Source organism: Polyodon spathula, chromosome 3 (assembly GCF_017654505.1).
Source record: "Polyodon spathula isolate WHYD16114869_AA chromosome 3, ASM1765450v1, whole genome shotgun sequence".
NCBI lineage: Eukaryota > Metazoa > Chordata > Actinopteri > Acipenseriformes > Polyodontidae > Polyodon > Polyodon spathula.
In genome coordinates, this window is record NC_054536.1 from 11,430,107 (window position 1) to 11,443,668 (window position 13,562).

The window sequence follows — 13,562 nt, forward strand, 5'->3', positions numbered from 1 at the left end:
GCATTGATGATGTGATTAATCAGTCAGAATATTGCACTGTGACATGTATTAATTATTACAATATTATTATTATCATCTCGCTTGGAGGAGTGTGTGTTGTTTTGGCCCTAGTAAGCATCCACAATGTATTAATCATATTCAGCATTATCGTGAGAATGAGTCAGTGAGAGATATATAACCTACTTTGAAGAATTCACATTTAAAAAATGTGGTCTAGGAAGAGCCCTTCCTTACGGATTAACACAAACATTGTCACACACATCACTATTATGAATTACAGTTCATGGAAAAATGTTATTTTGCTTCATTATAACCAGATTTTATTTTTTCCTGAATTAAAATCAGCACTTTTTTTATATTAATTTGTAAAAGGTCAAGCTTACCAGTATTTGCAGCTGAATGCAGGATTTTGAATTCAGTTTACATTAGTTAATAAGTAGGGGATAACTGTAAAACGGGCAAGGTAGCAGGTACACTCTGTGTATGCTCGCTGCTACGTTTGAAAAGCTGCATATGACATGGCACAAAAAGGCAGTCCTTATTGAGTTTTTCTTTCAAGACACTCAGTTATTCTTACAATATGAGAAATATTTCTGTGCTGGTACTGTAGCTTTCATTTTCTATTTAGATAAAAGTTTACTTCACGCCAGTCTTGTTCTTTGCCATGCAATATGAATATACTTTTTTAAAACTGGTATGACTGTCAGACCAGAAGTTCATATAATTTTCATAAACTCCTCACTTAAAATTAGGTTTAATACTGTTTTTTTCCTTCTCTGAAAAGATCTGTTATGCCACTTGCATGACTTTTAATCTACTGATTCTTTTCTAACACAATATGGTGTTTCACTTCATAATTCATGACGGCCCTTAATTACTTTCAAGCTAGTTATACAACTTCTAGATTTATCCATGTTGCTAATGGGTGTTACTTTATGCTTGTTAGTCAATTAATACCTTCTTTTGAGCTTTTAAGAATCTAGCAGTATAATTACAGAAATGGAATCTTTCACCTTTTAAAATTTGATTTGAAAGCACAGAGATATATTAGTAGTTTCATTAGTACCAGAAACCATCTGATTTTCTTAAATCTCATGCTTATTTAGTGTAACGGAAATTATTTGAATGTTGCTACATCTTTATGCACAATTTTCCCCTTGTTTTCCTACCTCATTTTGTAGTGGCCAATTTAAATGTCGCCTCATCATTGCAACGCCCACCACTGTTCCTGCTGTCAAGCCAATCAAAGCTTTTCACCTTCTGGACCTAAGCAACCAGTGTGCCCAATTCAGCAAACCATGGAGGCAGGAGCCCAGCCTGATCAGTGGGGGATTGAACTAACTCCAACCACAGGAGTGTCAATGCAGAACAATGATTTAAACTAGCAAGCACTTGATTATGTAACTCACCCTCCACTTCACCAACATCATTCTTTAACTGGAGCCACTGTGGACTGCTAATGTTTGAGATTTTAATCATTGACAGTTTGCTAGCTGTAGACATTAAATTACCAATTAACACCATGTTTGTTGTTTTAAAATATATATATATATATATAGACATATCAGTATGTATATATATATATATAGTATTATATATATATATATGTAAGCCATTGGTTTGAAGTGCAGATTTATCCTTATTAAGGGATAAGCTCATAAATAATACATATTATTTGTTCTAGCATGTAGTCATTGCAAATATTATTTAAAACAGCAACTTCTGTCTTTGTTTTTTTTTTTTTTTTTAACATAACATTCCAAATCTTCAGTCATCCACACTAAGGAACCATTAATAGGTTAAGAATGACTAGTGATCATGCCACACTTTTGCCATATTTGCTGTATATTTATGTATACTATAATATCAATGCAAGATTCATTTATATAATCACTTATTACAGTAACCTAAAAGAGTTACCAAGAAATGTAAGGTGTTTGTTTAGCTCAAGTATTGACACAGTACAGTAACAATAATGAACACGGTACTAGTAAGAGATTCTCAGCTTTCTTTATCCTCTTATTCAGCTGGTACACAACATTATATTAAATGTGAAGGTTTAGAATGTCTATCCACTTTCAAAACTAAAAAGAACAGTTTATTTTATTGAATTATAATTTTACACAGATAAATAAGTGATTAACAATATAGAACAGGGGGCAGGATACAGTAATATACAGATTGGTTAAAAATACAAATAAAACACACATCGGATAACCTGAAGGTGAATAAAGGGTTAAAACTAGTGGCGCAAGGATCAAGTCATAGGGGAAGTATGTTATCTAACTCAGGATGAACAATCAGCTATGGATTTCCTGTAGCTATTAATATATGTATGAGCCTTTTCCAGAAGTGAAGCGGTTATATGACGGTCGTTGGTGTCAAATACAGCTGCGATATTCAGTAGTTATCAATGTCAAAAACCTCAACACCACAGAAAACGGTGTCATTAGTGACCTTCAGCAAATGTGAATCAACTCTGCCATGTTCTGTAACATTACTGCTAAATGGGAAAGTAAGCAAGGGAAAAGTATTGATCCACTTTAAACAGTTTTAAATGCTGTATACAAGTTAGATGTAACGTGCCTCTTGCTAGTTGGAGAGATTGAGTTCTGACAGAGTTGTGCCAGCCTGTAATTCAAACTAGGCCAGTTCAAACCATTTTTTTTTATTGATCTGTTGATGAAAACAAACAGATTTCAAAATATTGTACTTTTACATATTATGTACACTTACAGTACTGCAAGGGACCATCTATGTGTTTGTGTAACAGGGTCAAGTTAAGATTGTGTTTATATTGTTTTATTGTAAGGTTGAATACAACGTTCATTAAGATTAAAGTATATTGAATATATTGGGTGTTTAAAATGTTTGGCTCACAGGTGTTTCCAGACTTTTCTAAGCGAGACAGTCAGGCCTGATAGTGTTTAAAATGGATTCATAGAACTACCTTACTGTTCTGTAGTGTGCAGTATACAGTTTATCATGGTGTTCTTAGGCCTAAAGAAACATTACAAAAGTGAATCATTGCTAGATGTGTGAGAGTGTTCTGTAGTACACAATTATCAGGAAAGTTCTCAATAGGATCTAGCTAGAAGACTCAGAGGCATGTATTGAATCTGCAATAGAAATCAATGTCAGTGAAACATAAAGTAATCAGTCCCTTTGTTTTGGAGGTTCACTATCATGATGTTCAATGTCAAGCCAGGAGTCAGTATGAGTGAATTATTAACCATTCCAGGCAGATAGATAGATAGATAGATAGATAGATAGCAGATAGCAGATAGGCAGGCAGCAGGGCAGATAGATAGATAGATTTAAGGTAGTGCTGTATCAAATATTGTCGCCAGACAATTGTAGTTGGAAATAATCTTATATTTTGCTTATCAGCATATATAAAGTACAAACCAGTACAGTGGCATCTGTTTTTTTAATGTAGTTTACAGACTATTTATAAATATTAATCACGATTAATCTTGAGATTTAAAAAAAATGACTCTTTTAATCTTGGTTTTAATTGCACATTTAATTGATACAATTACTGCATCCATCTCATTTAACTTGTATTATTATTATTATTATTATTATTATTATTATTATTATTATTATTATTATTATTATTATTATTATCCAAAAATCAACCCAGCATAAAAACTCTGTTTTCCTATTTCTGGAATCTGGATCCTCTTTATAATGTTATATTTACTTACTTTCCTTAATGAACCCCTATGGGACCTGGATAAATGTTTGTTATATCAGGGTGTTCACTATAATAGGGTTTGGCATTTTTCTGTGTCAGAATACTGCCAAAACAGCAAATTTGAATTGAACATCAGCATATAGTATGAATTTTATAATAATAATAATAATAATAATAATAATAATAATAATAATAACTAATAATTTATATGTATATATATAGTGCCTTTCATAATGACCACCATCACAAAGCACTTTGCAAGATACGAGGCTAGGGTTAGTAAGCATGGTTGTTCTAATAGGGCTAATTTGTATTTTAAAAAATCGGCTCTTGCTGTTGGGATCATTAAAAAAGGGTGTTCGTTATAAGAAGGGTTCGTTATAGTGAATGAATAAACAAAAATCTCTTCCAGTGGACAGCCACAGTGAAGGGGAAAAAAATACAGCAACTCACGTTAGTCAAAACCATATCAACAGGGAGTTCTCAATAAAAGCAATAATCTTTATTTCTTTAAAAATTTACAGCAAACAGAGCTAACACGTTTCGAACCACAGGTCTTCTTCAAAGCATAGGTCTGCAGCTTTGGTCATTATAGCCCCTTATCGGTTACAATAGTCTTCCCTTGAGTCAATAATTTTCAACTATAGCCCTCCTCTCCAGTCCATATTTACTATATATATATATATATATATATATATATATATATATATATATATATATATATATATTATACCAGGACCTGACCTGGCTAATTGAATTACTGAACGGATACCAACTATAATTTTTTTTCAAAAAAATTTAGCTATGTCTCTTAGCGGGAGTATTATCATAATATGACCGACACGTAAGTAAAAAGCATGTCACTGAGTGAAATTTTTTTTATTTATTTATTTATTTTTTTGCCAGAAAAGAAGCTGGTCACATGACTTTTTAATGGTTGATTTATTCTATGACGTGATGTTGCTTGCAACAAAGTTGCCGGAAACCTGCCTCTTTCACATCACTTTCTCAAAAAAAGTATCCCTTTCTACAATTTTTAGCAAGATATAGACTAGTGTCCCCTCAGCTGAAGACAGATAAGCAATGACTTTCGACACTAACGTGTCTTCATCAGGTACACATTAATTGTGAATTAGAGGGTGGCTTTGCATTAATACCAATCAATTTAACAATTAGTTAAATACTTAAAAAAGATAACTTGTCATTTGTATAGTCTATCAGTCGTGTGTGGCCTACAGCCATTAATATAAAAACAGAATACTGACATTAGAACAGGTCACCAATAATGGTTATAGCCACACACAATTGATGGGCTATACAAATGACAAGTTATTTTTCAGAAGTTTAGGATAATGAACTTGTTAATATCAAGTTTTTTTCTGATTAAATAATAGTATACTCTTCATATAAGGTTTTTTTTAATTACTTATGAAATAACTAGATTAATACACAAGATAATTGATTGATGCCTAACTGATCGGTATACTTGTAAAATCTGTAAATTATTAAAGATGATTTGTCATTTGATTGTTCAAGTGCAATTAACCTGTTAATATTGAAATTGCTGATTAATGCTTAGATCTTTTTTATATATAATGATTATTCAATGTTTTATTGACTAAGAAAATTGTCTAATTTAGTCACACATAAAATATTTAACTGCTTGTTAAATTGATTGGTATAAATGCAAAGCCAAAGTGTAATTCACAATTAATGTGAACCTGATGAAGACACATTAGTGTCGAAATGCTTTGTTTGTTTGTCTGTCTTACGACTATGTCTTTAAACAAATATAAATTGTTTTGATGAATACAAATGAGCAGGAGTCACGTATTGAATCCTTCTGAAGAAGAAAAATGTGAGAGTGTGACTATGAACGGCTTACCAAAAGAGTTTCCATAGGGACATTAAAACGTAATGTTTCAAAAAGGGCTTACCAACTGTATGTATAAATAATCAGATTTGTATGCCTACAGGTTTGAAAAACAGTAGTAGGTGTGTTTACGGACACTATCACATCTGCGTTGTTGCAGGGAGTTTGCCATGAAATCTTTGTACACATCAAATGTGCACTGCAGTACATGTGCATATCTTTGCTTGGTATATTTTATTTTAAAGGTAATGCTGTTGCATAAAATATAATGCATTTATTTAATGTTTAGTTAGAGATTTCATTAAGGAAAGGTGCTAACCAGCTTGCAACCATGGCACATTGCGGGTCTAAGAAACAAAATGATACTTCTTTGCTAAACTCAATGGAACAGGAATCCAGCTGATGTTATTCAAAATCATGTTGGTGCCATTGTTAATCTTAGGGATTTTTTTTTTCTTTTTTTTTTACCTCTGCAGACTATGGTGCTGACTGTAATATGGACACAGAGCAAGAAAATAAATGAAAGTGACCTTTTTAAAATGGCACCATGGGCACTGGAATGTCAATAAAAAGTAGACTGTTTTGCATATCCACTTACACAGAGATGTTTCCTGTTAAAGTGAATGCATTCTTTTTCCACTCCATTCACAGACTCACGCTAAGGGCTGTCATTAATGCAAGAGTTGAAATGGAAAAAAAAGAAAACTCAGTGGGGAGCTCTGGATGTTTAGAGCTATCTATAATAAAATATAAATGAGCCAATGTTTCTTCCAAAATGAAAACTAGGATATGGTCATTAGAGAAACACATACATGAATGCAGAATGCAACCAGTAACATTTGGATTTCTTCTGACTTTTACTGGATTCATTACTAAGGGCTATTTGCAAAACTTTAAACTATCCTATGTTGAAAAGTAAAACAATGTATTCACAATTTTCCAGCTCTACATTAATGTTCATCCCGAACTTTTGTTTTTTGTCCATATAAAAGAAAAGTGACCTACCATACATTGGCAAATGTGCTGCATCACTGAAATAGACGTATGAGTATGTGCAGGAGCAGTTCAGTTGTTCAATTCTTACATGATCGGTCATGTGATCTACAGGGAGCGTACTGTAAACAAGATTGTGGGCTCAATTTTGATAATGCAAAAAAAAAACTGTAACGCAATGTGCCAACTCAGAAGCGCTTAGCCTACATCAGGCTATGTCTCCAATGTTGTGATTTTGGACAGAGCAAATCCTGGACGCTGGTGCAAATTGGTTAGCTTTGGCCAACACATGGGGTTAGCAAATCAAGAGAAAGTGACTGGAATGTGTTTTCTGTGATTTGTCAATAATTATGTACTAAAATAAGCTTTCATTATGTCCTTTATAGTAAACATCCAACATCTGGAGCTTATATTATTGGTTACAGTGCAGAAACTGTACAATATGGAATGCAATGAACAACATTGTCGCTGCAAAAAAAATACAGATTTGTAATTCATTAAGTCATATACTCTAAACACATAAAACAATCCGGTCTAAACATGGTACCAAAATCACTCACAAAGGGCAAAGTCTGATTGTACCTGTTTTCACCCACTTAACACCCCAGAATCAGGCACAAACAACCTTTACCATTCTGTGTGACTTTGCCCTGTGATCAAAATTGGGGCCCCTGTTGACATTTCACAGATAGTCACGTACAACATTGGGAGTGGTTAAAGGCTAAGAAGAGTGATAACTGGTGAAACCCTATAGTTGTATCATGCCTTCCAGATATCTAAACTTCGCTGTTTTACTCCCTAGCTTCTATAGGCACATAGCCTTCCTCCTTCTTCAAAATCAGGCTCATTATTTTATTATTGATGTGGCTGCAGGACTGGCAGTGCACAGTGACATGAGGTTAGAGTGTTGTTAGCAAAAGCCTTTAATTGCCCTAGATTATTAGGTATTTGCCTTTAATGAAAAAGTGTCACAGCATAAGAATGAGTTCTGCCTTCTTGCCTACTACTACCTAGTCTATATAATTAAATAAATTATATATTTTTCATTAACACCTATTTCAATCACTCATTCCTTCCTTAGGAGCTGTAATATAGTGTGGTGTCAAACCAATGAGTGTGCTCCTGTAGGGTGCATGTTTTAAATTAAATTTAAATTGTGTGTATATACTGATTACACTTTTCCACAACCAAATAATCTAATTACATTAATAACAAATAATCACAATAAACATTTCCCATTCAATATTACAATGTACAACAAATTGATAATCACACTTAAACCAGATATTATAAAATAATATTTTTACAAAGGAACAACAGAGCTCATTGGAAAAACATCTTACCTCTTTCACAGGTGTCACTGACTGGGAAGGAGGAACTGAAATGGATGTTCTTTCGTTACTACAGACCAAACCATTTTTCTAATATGGAATTAAGTCCCCTGTGGACCCATAGCAATGATGGATATATACAATAAAGACTTATAACACCAACCTCGACAGTATTCTTTCTTACTTAACAAAGGAGGTTGGATAGCTTTTACTTTTTCCATTACATTCCCCTATTTTTACCAAAATAAGTCAGTCCATCCACCTACCCAGCAAAGCTCTGTAATACCTTCAAAACGAACACTAGAGGTCACTATTTCTTATACCTTATAACTATAAGAATGTATCGATCAGCTATTCCTATGGACAGCCTGGTGAAATCATAACCCTGCTGCACTCCCCCATTGAGCAGTTCCTGGCACTGGGCCTTGCAGTATGTCAATAGGATTGCAGATCAATATCTAAAATTGACTATCAATCTGTTTTTGTCTGTTGAGTAGATATAATATATACAGCATAACAAGCTAAATTCCTCAAATGCACGTCAAACGTTTAAAGGCTTTTCATTCATCATTGCAAAAATAATTGCTGATTTCCTCAATTGTATTGCTTTTATTGAATTGTAAACATGTGGTTTCACACTGCACTGATCAAAGTCATTTTATTGATATGCTACAGTAGTATCTTCCGTTTCAGACAGTAGAGTGAGGATTTATAACAAGGGTGGAGCACAGTACAACTTTACATCATATGTGGAATTAACCCCAGGACACATTCCCCATGATGCTGAACAGCTCCTTCAACTGCATATAATAAAAAGAAAATCATTCAAAATATGTGTACAAGTAAAAGGGCCCACAGCTCCATCAGCGCATCCCCACGATTCTCCAAAGCACAAGTCTGCTATTACTAAAATTCAAATTATCTTTATGTTTATCAGTAGATGTCTTCAGAAAGTTTCACTTTAATCAATCTCTAGAAATGGATTACACTCAGAGTGAAAATATATCCAATAAAATAAGTAATATATCCTTGACCTTTTTGTTGGAAATGAATGTCTTCTCTGCTAACTTTCTCTCTCCGTGGATTAAAACACTTCTAAAACATGCTACATAAATAAAGACCAGGTTTCTCTATTTTTGTGTTACAAAAAAAGGAAATGTAACTCTATCTAACATGATCATATTCTAGTCATGTAGAGCCTTATAGCATTGATCTGATGTATTATATACAGTGCCTTTAGAAAGTCTACACCCCCTTGAACTTCTTTCACAATTTGTTGTGTCAGTGCCTCAGAGTTTCATGCATTTAAATGAGGATTTTTTCCACTTATCTGCACACCATACTCCACACTGTTAAGGGGAAAAAAGTTTTTATTGAGAAAATAATTATATATATTAAAAATACAAAACTGAAAGATCATAATTTGATAAGTCTCCACCCCCCCAAGTTAATACTTGGTAGAAGGTCTCTACCAACTTTGCACACCTAGATTTGGCAATATTTTACCATTCTTCTTTACAAAACTGTTCAACCTCTGTCAAGTTCCTTGGGGAGTGTTGATGGACAGCAATCTTAAAGTCATGCCACAAATTTTTGATTGGATTTAGGTTGGGGCTCTGTCTGGGCCACTCAAGGATATTTACCTTTTTGTTTCTTAGCCACTCCAGTGTAGCTTTGGTTGTGTGCTTTGGGTCATTGTCATGCTGAAAGGTGAACTTCTGTTCCAGTTTCAGCTTTCTTGCAGAGGGCAGCAGGTTTTCCTCAAGGACTTCTCTGTACTTTGCTCCATTCATTTTCCCTTCTATCCTGACAAGTGCCCCAATACCTGCCAATGAAAAACACACCCATAACATGATGCTGCCACCACCATGCTTCACAGTAGGGATGGTGTTCTTTGGGTGATGCGCTGTGTTGGGTTTGCGGCAAACATAACGCTTTGCATTTAGGACAAAAAGTTCCATTTTAGTTTTGTCAGACAACATAACTTTTTGTCACATAGCTACAGAATCTCCTGAGTGTTTTTTTTTTGCATACTTCAAACAGGATTCAAGGTGGGCTGGGAGTAATGGCTTCCTTCTTGCCACCCTACTATACAGGCCAGATTTGTGGAGTGCTTGGGATATTGTTGTCACATGCACACTTTGACCAGTCTTGGCCATAAAAGCCTGTTGCTCTTGCAAAGTTGCCATTGGCCTCTCGGTAAACTCTCTGATCAGTCTCCTTCTTGCTCAGTCATCCAGTTTGGCGGGACCTTCTGATCTAGGCAGGGTCTTGGTGGTACCATATACCTTCCACTTCTTAATAATCATCTTGACCATGCTCCAGGGGATATTCAAGGCATTTGATATATGTTTATACCCATCCCCTGATCTGTGCCTTTCAACAACTTTGTCCCGGGGTTCTTTTGAAAGCGCCTTTGTGCTCATGGTTGAGTCGACCCAGCAGAGGGAACCTACAGGAACTGCAGACTTTATCCTGAAATCATTTGAATCACTACCATTTAACACAGATGGAGGCCACTTAACTTGGTGTTTGAAGGCGAATGGTTACACCTGAGCTAATTTAGGATTGTTATTACAAGGGGGGTGGACATTTATCCAACCAAACTACTTCAGTTTTTATTTTATATGAATTTTCTACAAATTTCCACATTTTTTTTTTTTCAGTTTTTTTTTCAGTTTTTTTCAGTTGTGGGATATATATATAATGCGTTTTAATTCCAGGCTATAAAGCAACAAAAGGTGAACATTTTGAAAGGGGGTGTAGACTTGTAGTGTTTTAATGTCATGTTTTGTTTTTCATGAATGCACTGTGCACTTTTAATCCATGATACCTTGTACCATTTTCTTGTAGACACATGCGCAATAGAAATACTGACAGATTGCATGTGAAGGAAAAAAAAAAACATATACTCTTGGTAATGAAAACATTTGTCTAATTGAATGAAAATAACAGGTTGAGTTTTTGTACTGGATTGCTGAATTGCTATACCATTGTTGTAGAGCCCTCCAAACAAAAGGTTTTACCGAACAAATTATTTAAAGAGAATCTTTCAAAAGACTCCCAAGCTATGCTATCCTGGTGTACTCAAGTCTCTCTCTCTCTCTCTAGATATGACAGTATATATGCATTTTTTCCATTCCTTAATTACAGTCCCACCAGTCATGCTTTGAAAGGTATCCTGGTAGGTTGCTATGCATTTATTAGCACTACTTTACTGAACACACAAAGGAAACATTGGGGTTAATGTATTCAGATTATTCACAACTTTAGACTGGCTTAAAGCAAATATCTTTCTGCAAAAAAAGAAATGTTGGTATTAATTAATACCACCTTTTTGATAATATGTCAATTCTTTATCCTATAGTGTATGTGTGTTCTCTAGCTTTGATGCTGCGATTTTCCATTTCTTAACTCATTCAGGTGGCACAAATGAAAGATTCACATCCCTAGTAGTCCTTTCCAAATCCACCATTGCTAAATTCAACTTGTAACCTTTTCAGAAGAAGCCCCAATGGCTGAAACTGAATTCAGCTGTTTCAAGCTGTACTAATGAATATTGTACTGATCAGGAATGTAGCAATATGACAAGGATTTATACATTGCAGTACAAAATTGAAAGAGCTGACAAAATACAAATTATACTGAACCATTTCTCCTAATGCATAATGCCTGTTTATTTGTTTTTTTGGCATAACACAAAGACTACAGAATGACTATTATTTTAGTGTTAGGAGTATGAAGATGTGTTTGCCATTTGTATAAGTAAGCAATAACACATGTCAGTGCAGTCATCCTGTAATATGCACATGAGAGAAGTGGCGTATTATGACAACTACACTCTTGAGTTCACTTATAGAATGACTTCATGTTTATTTTACAAAAAGAGCAACAAAAAAAAAAAAAAAACACTAGATGTTAAAACATTTTAGAAAGATGCATTGGAGAGATGTGATTTCTCCAAAGACCTGACTTTTGAATAATGTATTGGATTAGCAAAGAACTTAATTTATGACAATGTATGTAAGTCCACAAAGGTACACTTTCATAGACCCCCGATCTGAGACAGTTTAGTACGAAGTCTTAAATCTTACCATGAATTACAATGTCAAACTGTTGTAATCACGTTCACCAAAGCAGCAATTTAAGCATTATTGACTACTAGTAACAGTACAGAGTAAACAACAAATAAGGAATACATTATTGCATTATAATAATTACAATAATGTCAATTAATAGCATGTTTGTTCTCATTAACCCTCTAATATACCATACAAATTTGACAAGATCATTTTTTTGTAACAGGGTTATCTATAGCAGCCTCCTGTAGCACGGGTGTTGTTACAGGTATGGGTATCTGATGATAGATGGCAGAGGCACAGAGGTTGGATTTGAAAATTCCACTCACTACTGCTTTTCCACAGATTTCAAAGTCCTTCATCTTTTACTTGTTGAGAACAACGAAATTGGTTTTTCAGCTCCTTTTTAAATAAGAACATAAGAACATAAGAAAGTTTACAAACGAGAGGAGGCCATTCGGCCCATCTTGCTCGTTTGGTTGTTAGTAGCTTATTGATCCCAAAATCTCATCAAGCAGCTTCTTGAAGGATCCCAGGGTGTCAGCTTCAACAACATTACTGGGGAGTTGATTCCAGACCCTCACAATTCTCTGTGTAAAAAAGTGTCTCCTATTTTCTGTTCTGAATGCCCCTTTTTCTAAACTCCATTTGTGACCCCTGGTCCTTGTTTCTTTTTTCAGGCTGAAAAAGTCCCTTGGGTCGACACTGTCAATACCTTTTAGAATTTTGAATGCTTGAATTAGGTCGCCACGTAGTCTTCTTTGTTCAAGACTGAACAGATTCAATTCTTTTAGCCTGTCTGCATATGACATGCCTTTTAAGCCCGGAATAATTCTGGTCGCTCTTCTTTGCACTCTTTCTAGAGCAGCAATATCTTTTTTATAGCGAGGTGACCAGAACTGCACACAATATTCAAGATGAGGTCTTACAAGTGCATTGTACAGTTTTAACATTACTTCCCTTGATTTAAATTCAACACTTTTCACAATGTATCCGAGCATCTTGTTAGCCTTTTTTATAGCTTCCCCACATTGCCTAGATGAAGACATTTCTGAGTCAACAAAAACTCCTAGGTCTTTTTCATAGATTCCTTCTCCAATTTCAATATCTCCCATATGATATTTATAATGTACATTTTTATTTCCTGCGTGCAGTACCTTACACTTTTCTCTATTAAATGTCATTTGCCATGTGTCTGCCCAGTTCTGAATCTTGTCTAGATCATTTTGAATGACCTTTGCTGCTGCAACAGTGTTTGCCACTCCTCCTACTTTTGTGTCGTCTGCAAATTTAACAAGTTTGCTTACTATACCAGAATCTAAATCATTAATGTAGATTAGGAATAGCAGAGGACCTAATACTGATCCCTGTGGTACACCACTGGTTACCACACTCCATTCTGAGGTTTTTCCTCTAATCAGTACTTTCTGTTTTCTACATGTTAACCACTCCCTAATCCATGTACATGTGTTTCCTTGAATCCCAACTGCGTTCAGTTTGAGAATTAATCTTTTGTGCGGGACTTTGTCAAAAGCTTTCTGGAAATCTAAATAAACCATGTCATATGCTTTGCAATTATCCATTAT